Genomic DNA, 10,023 nt, shown 5'->3' with positions numbered 1-10,023 from the left:
TACTTTTTTGCTTTACATTTTACTCAGCCCATAGCTCACATGGTTCTTGAAGTAAAATTGAATATTATCAATTTTTTGACATCAATTTATTTCTACTATGGATAAGTAAAACTGTTGTGCAAAATAGGTACATGTTTGCCTAAAACTATTGAGAATTTAAGTGTTATTAAATCAAATGCCCCTGTTCATTCTCATGTTCATCTCCAACATGAGGCTATGAGCCTCATTAAAAAGAATGTACTGAAACCCAATAAGCTCCCAATAAATTCCAAGTGAAAACTGGACGTTTTAGTGTAACTTAAGTCTCATAGGGTTTTATCCTGCAACTCAAGCATTAGACGCTTCAGAGATGGCCATTGTCTGCAGAATCATTTTCTACTTTTCATTTTTTTAAACCTCTTTCCTAAGGTATACTCTTTCAACAGTATGACTACCATGAGCTGCATATACAGAAACAAATCTGTTAAAGGAACCTCAATTCTTGCGTTAAAAAGATATTGCATCAGGAGGGCTTCCCAGGTGGCTCAGTGATAAAGAATCCACCTGCAATGCAGGAGATGGGGGTTCAATCCCTGAGTCAGGAAGATCCCTTGGAGAAGGAAATGGCAACACATTCCAGGATTCCTGCCTGGAAAATCCCAGGGACAGAGGAGCCTGGAGGGCTACAGTCCATGGGATCACAAAAAATTCAGACATGACTTAGAGACTAAAAATAACTGCAACAATTGCATCAGAACTATTTTAATTTTGAGAACATTTCATTGTTATTTTCTAGTATCAAATCACATTACTGAAAGACTACTTATGTCACTTATAAGCATGAATATGTTCAGTTTGCTATCTAGACAATTTCTTCATGACTTGACTTCCACATACTTTATCTGAAATAATACCTTATATAATAAGACAACTTGTGGCTATCTTCAAATCCTCAAATGATCGTTTTCCATTGTAGTGTCCATATAAAGCCACTTGTTTGGGAAAGGTTAAAATATATAACAGTGGTAGGGGGATTTGGACAATGAGTCCTCTGTGGAAAGTTGGTAGCTAAGGTTTCCTAGTGATGAAATATTGTGACGCTCATGATTCTCTTCAGGATTGGAAGGTCCAGAAGTCCCCTGATTATACACATAGGAGACATAGAGATGAAGGGGAAATAAGACTGGGCCAGGACTATGCACAGACATATTAACACAAGGGAGGACATGCAACACTGTGGTTCCCCAGAGCTTGTGTGTGGATAGAGCTCCTCTGTTCCTATTTGGAAAAGACAGTCTCGAGAGACAGACCTGTAGTGCCTGGTGTTACTGTCCTGCTGATCAATTAGCCCATAGAAAAGGCTGTAAGAAGGTTAACAATTGCAAGTGAAATTTGTGCAAACATAGAATCTGGAAATTAATATAGGACACAGGACATACCAAGGCTAGCAAGATCTGAAAACTCAGACTCTGAAGATCTCCATTTTATGATACCTTTGCACTTGTGTCGTTTGGCTTGCTAGTTCTCACCATATACACATATGCTCCTAGGCAGAGGCTTAGGTGTATTCTCCCATCTATTTTCCTACCAGCAGTTCAGAAGTTATGTTGCTTGTACTTTTATATTTAAAGTTTCTGATATTTTCCTGTCTCCTGTGGTAATTAATTGATACTCTAATGATTCATATATTTCAGATAATCCATTTCTCTTAATACTAATGTACCTGAATGTGCAAGTGTTAGCTGTTCAGTCATGTCTGACTGTTTGTGACCCCATGGACTGTAGCCCGTGGGGCTCCTTTGTTCACGGAATGCTCCAGGCAAGAATACTGGAGTGGGTAGCCATTCCCTTCTCCAGGAGATCTTCCCAACCCAGAGATTAAACCTGGATCTCCCACATTGCAGGCAGATTCTTTATTGTCTGAGCCACCTGAGAATCCTCACCCTTACAGCATTTGTGATTTTTTTTTTCTCATTTAAAATAGTTGATTTGACTTGGTGATTATTTTCATTATTGATTGTGAGTTTTTACTATTGATTTGCAGGTGCTTCTCAGATATTCTAACCTAAAACTTGTTAATGTTAAACTCTGCCAACAACTTCTAATTGGGCTTTTATCTGTTAACGTTGTCTATGATGACATTAGTTGGCAAAAAAAATCTTCCATTTTGATATAAAGCCATCCAAATTTTGCCTGTTTTTTAAAAACTCTGAATATTTTATCCTGCTTTAACATTTCCCCACTTATCCCTTGGGACATACAGGCCTCAGTTCTATTTTCCAGACTCACTTCTGGCCTAATATAGATTACAGGTACCTGTTCTTTTATCCCTTCTATTCTGAGTGGTGTCTCACTCTTGACTTTTTCTAGCATGACCCATTCTTAACTCTAGTTGAATTGTCTTCCTAAAAATACCACAGCTCCTACTTCCTTTCTCTTTCTGTTCTTTCTCTCTTCTATTTGTGAGCCAGGACCTTCAAATTAAAAGAAACTTGAAAGTTCCTGGATATCATTCTATCTCATATTCTTGAGGGAATTTAGTTTTACATTCTTATTCATCTGTCCAGATGTAGTTCTCCCTCCTAGGAATGGTGTGAATGTTCCATGAAATGAAAATTATGGATCTCTGGGCCTTATTAATAACTTGATCATAAAATCAATGTAATAGCCTATTTTTTTGCCCATGGTACTAACATTATTTTAAATAAGTGATGTGAAGGTGTTACAGACTGCCAGGAACTTTCATGTTTTGTGACTATTATCTCTTTGATTGAAAGAAAGTGATTTTGATTACAATAAAACCTGATTCTGATGTCATATAAGTCACCATGCAGTTCTACCCATTATAAATTGTGAGCCACAGAGAGCTAGTACTTTTCTTGACAGAAATTTAGATGCAACCAGCTTGATGCATTTAGCTCACATAGATATATTTTAGCAAATGAAAATAGGAATTAAAATTTGCATCAAAAGACGTGCTCATTAATCATATCTGGGTAGTCTGTGGTGTTTTCCTAGACAGAAAAATCTTGCCTCAATTTTCAAAGCTATTCTTTTTGACAAGTGTTCATAAAAAGTAAAATTTTGGATATCTTAGTATTCAGAAACTCAGGGCCATTTCTCCACAAATTATCTTTGCACCTCAAGTAAATTTTAGTTTCTTGAAAAATCCTGTTGAGAATGGTTAATTTTAAAAGCACTCTAGCCAAGATTTGGTGGTATTTATAAATATTTCTCTATTACATAAACCAGATTCTAATATTTTTTTCTTACATTTTGTCATCAGGAAAATATACACTAAATTTAGAACAAAAAAGGTGATTTTTAGAGTTTGATTCAAATATTTTGTAAAAATTAAGGAAAATAATGCTAAATGTCATTTCATGGCACAACTTTTAAAACAAATAATGCACCTTAATAATTTTATTATTATAAAATTAATAAATATTAGTTAAAAATACCCAAAGGTATAGAATTTATAGAAGGATATATACTTTAGCAGTTCCTCAATATAACCTAAATAAGAGATTTCACTGTTAACATGTGTGATTTAATATCTGAATATCATTGGTGTGTGTACCTTCAAAAATATTTTGCTAGCTTTCAGCTATGTCAAAATTATATACAAGTCTTTGGTCTTTTAACCTTAGCAACTCTGGATCCTGAGAGACAATTTTAATGTTTCATTTGTTTACCAACTATGAAATTTTATTTGCTCTCTTATTCAAATTTGGAGGTTTTAAAATTTTAAATGTGACTCAATACCTTTCAGTATTTATTGGCCATTTTAATTTCTTTTCTAAGTAGTGACAAGCTCTATGTATTCTTTCTGTTTGCTTGTTTTATCCTTTGTTATATTGATTTGTAAGAATGTTTTGCCTAAGCAAATTAATTCTTGTCATGTGTTGAATTATGCTTATTTTAAGGGTTTGAGATTTCCTGTCATTATATATCTATGTGCATGTGTGTGACTTCCTTGGTGGCTCAATGATAGAGAATCCCCCTGCAATGCAGGAAATGCGGGTCTATTTCTGGGTCTGAAAGATCTTTTGGGAAAGGAAATGTCAACCCACTTCATTATTCTTGTCTGGGAAATTTCCTGAACAGAGGAGCCTGGTGGGCTACCCTCCATGGGTTTTCAAAAGAGAGGAACATGACTTAGCCATTAAACACACCACAAACACACAAAAACACATGCTGGTGTGTAGTCAGTGTAATTGATCCTCAATTTATGAACTCTCGTTTCCTGTCCTTACTGGGAAGGAAACTCAAACCAGTATTCTTGCCTGGGAAATCCCATGGACAGAGGAGCCTAGCAGGCTTACAGTCATGGGGTCGCAAGGAGTAGGACAGGACTTGGCTGACAATGATGAACAACAACTAGCTTATGATGAATCTGTTTGCAGGGCAGGAAGAGAAATGCAGACATAGAGAATGGACTTTGGACACAGAACGGGGAGAGGGTTGGGCAAATTGAGAGAATAGTACTGACATACATACACTACTATGTATGAAACAAATAGCAGGAACCTGCGTATAGCATAGGGAGCTCAGCTCTGTGCTCTGTGACGACCTAGAGGAATGGGATGGGGTCAGCGGGAGGGAGATGACAAAGAGAAGATATACATATACATATGGCTGATTCACGTTGTTGTGCAGCAGAAACTAACACAACGTTGTAAAGCAATTATACTCCAATTTAAAAACAAGAATTGTGAAAAGAAGAAAAAAAATTACCATCAAGGCTTTGCATAACAGTGTAAGATTGCACAACGTGAACATACTCAGCACCATTGAACCGTGCAATTTAAAAAAAATATTTTAAATGAAAAGCTAAAATAAAAAAGAAGCTAGGAAAAATCCTTACAGAGAAAATATTTCTCTTTAATTTTACGTTTTCATTTTTGTGGATATAATATTGACCTACCTATAAATTATTTGGGAATATTGTGATATTTGTTTTTAGGTTAAGCAAATTTGGTGTAGACTTAGCTTTAAATTTCCCAAATGGCCATTAAACAATCCACATATTCTTTTACATAATGTTCTTTTATATTCAAAAGTATGGGTGTTCTTTGTTCATATATCCCATTGTATCAAATAGTGTTGCTTTGTGACTTAACTTTATTGATTTTAAAAACTACTCTTTAATTTTTTTTTCTATTTCTTGTTTAACCTGCCTCAGAAGTTATATAAAAGAATGTACGTTAAATATGTTGTAACTTACTTAGTCACAGTGAAACTGTAGACTTGTTTTAGGAGGACAAATATAGTTAAATAGAGTAGAGAATGTGGTTCTGTTTCCTCAAGTGGATGCTCTTACAATTATCAGAGTGTTAATGATTTCTAAATTTGTTTATGCACTTTAATACCTAGAAGTGCTACATTTGTTAATAGGATTTGCCTTTCTACTTTACTTTCTGTGGCATTTTTTAATGTAAATGATTTATTTTCAGAATGCGCTACATGCTAAAAGTTTATAATTTTAACAAGTTGTTAGGAAAAAATTACTGAATTTTGCAATTATAGTATATTTGGTATAAGTAAGAATATTGCTTTCTTCCATCACTGTTTAACATTATAATTAATTTCTCAGTTCATTTCATTGACAAATAAATAAATAACATGAAATTCTCATGCTATAGTGGGAATTTCTTATTTTTCCCATTCTTTGAAGGGAATTATGACAACAACCTATGAAAAATCTTTTTTCATTTGCAAGCAGTCATTGCTGTTTTAAACTTCACCTGTTTCACTATAAATTAGGTGGAATAAAAGTTTCTTCCCTATTTATTTGAATTGGTGATCAATTCAGTTCACAAAGTAAAGAGAAATAAATAATCAAATATATATTTTAAGACAGTTCCATTTACAATATAGTCTCATGACACAATGGAAATAACTTCCATGTTTTCAATCTTTGGTTTTCCTTATTTTCAAGTTGTTTTGAACTCATTTTTAAAATTAATTTTCTTCTTTATAGTTTATCCTTTAAAAAATTAATTTATTTGCTTTAATTGGAGGCTAATTACTTTACAATATTGTGGTGGCTTTTGCCATACATTGACATGAATCAGGCACGGGTGTTCATGTGTCCCTGATCCCAAACCCCTCCTCCTACCTCCCTCCCTATCCCATCCCTCTTCTTATAGGTCCTATTTCCATAGGTTTTATTTTTGTTTTTATTTTTTAATTATGAAAGTATGATAACACATTTACAGGAGACACTGGAAAATACAGAACAAAGTTACATACAGTTCCACTATATATTAAAATTATTTTTTAAGTAAACAAGATTTTTAGTTGGAGTTTCAATATCAAGCTCTTAAAATTAATAGAATGAAAATAAAGGGAAGTAGAAGGATATGCTGCTGCTGTTGCTGCTAAGTCACTTCAGTCGTGTCCGACTCTGTGCGACCCCATAGACGGCAGCCCACCAGGCTCCTCTGTCCCTGGGATTCTCCAGGCAAGAATACTGGAGCGGGTTGCCATTTCCTTCTCCAACACATGCATGCATGCTAAGTTGCTTCAGTCATGTCTGACTCTGTGTGACCCTATGGACAGCAGCCCCACCAGGCTCCTCTGTCCACGGGATTCTCTAGGCAAGAATACTGGAGTGGGTTGCTGTTTCCTTCTCCCGTAGAAGGATATAGTAGATCTGATATTAATTTCTAACATAATTCCATAGAGATAAGAGAACAGACTCTGTATGATTTCCATACCTTTAGGCCATGACGTTTTTGCACCTTGTTTTATGTCCCTGGATATGTTTCAGTGTCTCCTAGTTTACAGTCTATGGGAACTTGAATAGAATTTGTATCCTACTGCTGTGTGAAAATTGTATAAATCTTAATTATGTTGAATTGGTTCATGGTGTTTTCAGGTCTACTATATCCTTCTACTTTTTCTGTTTTGAACTTTAATTTATTTACTTATTTTGCGGAGGTAACGGCTGTTTTTATTAAAGTGAAATCAGAGAGGCCACAAGAACAGGAAGTTAGCTCTCGGATGCAAGAATCCTCTTGGGTGAGAGGGAAAACAGAGAGACTGCTTTTTGTACCGTATGAGGCTTAAGTAATAAGATCTTAAACATGAGGGACCCAAGGTGACTTTATATACAAGGTATAAAGATTGGCTTGAGTATTAGCTTGAATAGGGAAATGGGAACTCTTTCTCTGAGCTCAGGAAGAAAGAATGAAAACCATAATTAAGGTTGCACAGGATAGAATAAATACCCTAGTGACCCACATGTAAAACAGATTATAAACAAGACAATGGGATTTGAGGTTAATGGAGGGTCATCTTGCCCAGGCCGCCGTGTGTCACAAGGCCAAATGGGCACTAACAAGTACTGTCTACCCAGGCGAGGGTCAAGGGTGGGTGTGAGGCGTCGACGTTTATCTTTTGATGTACATTTAAATAAATTTTACTGAGAAGCAGGGAGAAAAGTCGAATCTGATATAGTGAACTGGATGCCATTCTACCCTTGAAGATTTCTATTGTTAATCCACTGCACCATTTGTGATTTGTTTAGTTTTTTTTTAATTTCCAAAATATAAGACTCCAAAGAAATCTAAGAACAAACTCACATTTTCCTTATGTACAATTCGTCCTCAACTCTTCCTTTTCTATTTTAAACATTTTTAATTGAGAGTGAAATTTAAGAGCTCTTAATATGACTGAAGCGACTTAGCAGCAGCAGCAGCAGCAATGTATATATTTAAAACTACTGAATGTGTATGTGTAATACACACATAAATATTATGTAATAAATACTTAAAGTGTATATTTATAAGATACTGTGTATATTTATAAAGTACTGAATTTCCAGTATTTTGGTCAGCTGATGCAAACAACTGACTCATTGGAAAAGTCCCTGATATTGAGAAAGACTGAGGGCAGGAAGAGAAGAGGGCATCAGAGGATGAGATGGCTGGACCACATCACTGATGCAATGGACATGAACTCGGGCAAACTTTGGGAGATAGTGAGGGACAGGGAGGCCTGGCATGCTACAGTTCATGGGATCACAAAATCAGACATGACTGGGCAACAGAACAACAGTGTGTATATTTATTTATTTGCAACTAGTTAACTTGTTTCATATCTGTTGTGCCTTAATATGTTTTACATTTGTGTCAAAGATAGTATTGCCTGTTCAGAATGCATGCTATAAAGATTAAGTAATGAAATGACTAATTCAGAGTCTCTGGTACAGAACAGGGGATGTGATTCTAAGTTTAAATATTTGGAGAAATTTTTAAGATGTAATGTTTACCAATTTTGGTCTAACAAATTCATTGGCAGAGGTCTAGAAAGTAATCAAGATTTGCTTTATCTAGTATCATGAATGTCAAAGTGTTAGTCGCTCAGTCATGTCCAATTGTGTGTGACCCATGGACTGCAGCACGAAAGGCTCCCCTGTCCATGGAATTCTCCAGCCAAGAATACTGGAGTGGGTGAAGTGAAGTGAAAGTCACTCAGACATGTCTGACTCTTTGTGACCTCATGAACTATACAGTCCATGGGATTCTCTAGTCCAGAACTGGAGTGAGTAGCCTTTCCCATCTCCAGGGGACCTTCCCAACCATTCTTTTTCCAGGGGATCTTCCTGACCCAGGGATTGAACCTGCATCTCACACATGGCAGGCAGATTCTTTACTATCTGAAACACCAGGGAAGATCCATCTAATAGCATATTTGCTAGTATTTTCCCCCAATTTGGTGATAAGGATAAGGATAATAAAGATGATTTGCTGTTAGCAATAAAAAAGACAACAATATCATCTCCCTTATGAGAATGGCCTCATGAATGGCAATTCCACTGGGTTTGTAGTACAGAAAAGGCTTCATTGATTTCCCAAATGGCTTATCTTCTCTCCTCATATTGATTATAGAGTAATATATTTCTCCATCAGTATGAAATGATTCTACCAAAGACTTTGTGCCTTACTGGTAAACAAATACAGAAAAAATAAGATTCAATAAAGTAGGTAAGTTCAGTTCAGTCACTCAGTCATGTTTGACTCTTTGAGACTCCATGGACTGCAGCATGCCCCGCTAGCTTGTCCATCACCGACTCCCAAAGCCTACTCAAACTCATGTCCATCACGTTGGTGATGCCATCAAACTGTCTCATCCTCTGTCATCCCCTTCTCCTCTTGCCTTCAATCTTTCCCAGCATAAGGGTCTTTTCAAATGAGTCAGTTCTTCCCATCAGGTGGCCAAAGTATTGGAGTTTCAGCTTCAGCATTAGTCTTCCAATGAATATTCAGGAGTGATTTCCTTTAGGATGGACTGGTTGGATCTCCTTGCAGTCCTAGGGACTCTCAAGAGCCTTCTCCAACACCACAGTTCAAAAGCATTAATTCTTCAGTGCTCAGCTTTCTTTATAGTTCAACTCTCACATCCATACATGACTACTGGGAAAACCATAGCTTTGACTAGATGAACCTTTGTTGGTAAAGTAATGTCTCTGCTTTTTAATATGCTGTCTAGGTTGGTCATAGCTTTTCTTCCAAGGAGCAAATGTCTTTTAATTTCATGGTTGCAGTCACCATCTGCAGTGATTTTGGAGCCCCCCAAAATAAAGTCTGTCACTGTTTCCATTGTTTTCCCATCTATTTGCCATGAAGTGATGGGACTGGATGCCATGATCTTAGTTTTCTGAATGTTGAGTTTTAAGCTAACTTTTTCACTCTCCTCTTTCACTTTAAATGGAGCATTTATGCAGAACTGGAAAGGACAGCAGTCTTAGAATTAAAGGACATCAAAGACTATAATTAAGATTGTGAGATTGGTAGCCATATAAAAATGATAGTGATAAAAGTTCCTCCCAGAAGCTAGATACAAAGTTATCAACTGATGTTTCAGTAAGAAGAGAAGGCTGATGGTGCTTTTGAACAGCTCATGAGTGAACCACTCTGAAAACATCACTTAAAGTTAGAAACCAGTTGTAACTTCTATGTTGATCAAGACAGTCATACAAAGTGGTGATTTTTTCTGGATAATTGTAAATATTACTTTTTCCTAGACAAAAGTGAT

This window comes from Odocoileus virginianus, unplaced genomic scaffold (assembly GCF_023699985.2).
Source record: "Odocoileus virginianus isolate 20LAN1187 ecotype Illinois unplaced genomic scaffold, Ovbor_1.2 Unplaced_Scaffold_28, whole genome shotgun sequence".
NCBI lineage: Eukaryota > Metazoa > Chordata > Mammalia > Artiodactyla > Cervidae > Odocoileus > Odocoileus virginianus.
Note: the sequence above shows the minus strand (reverse complement) of the source record.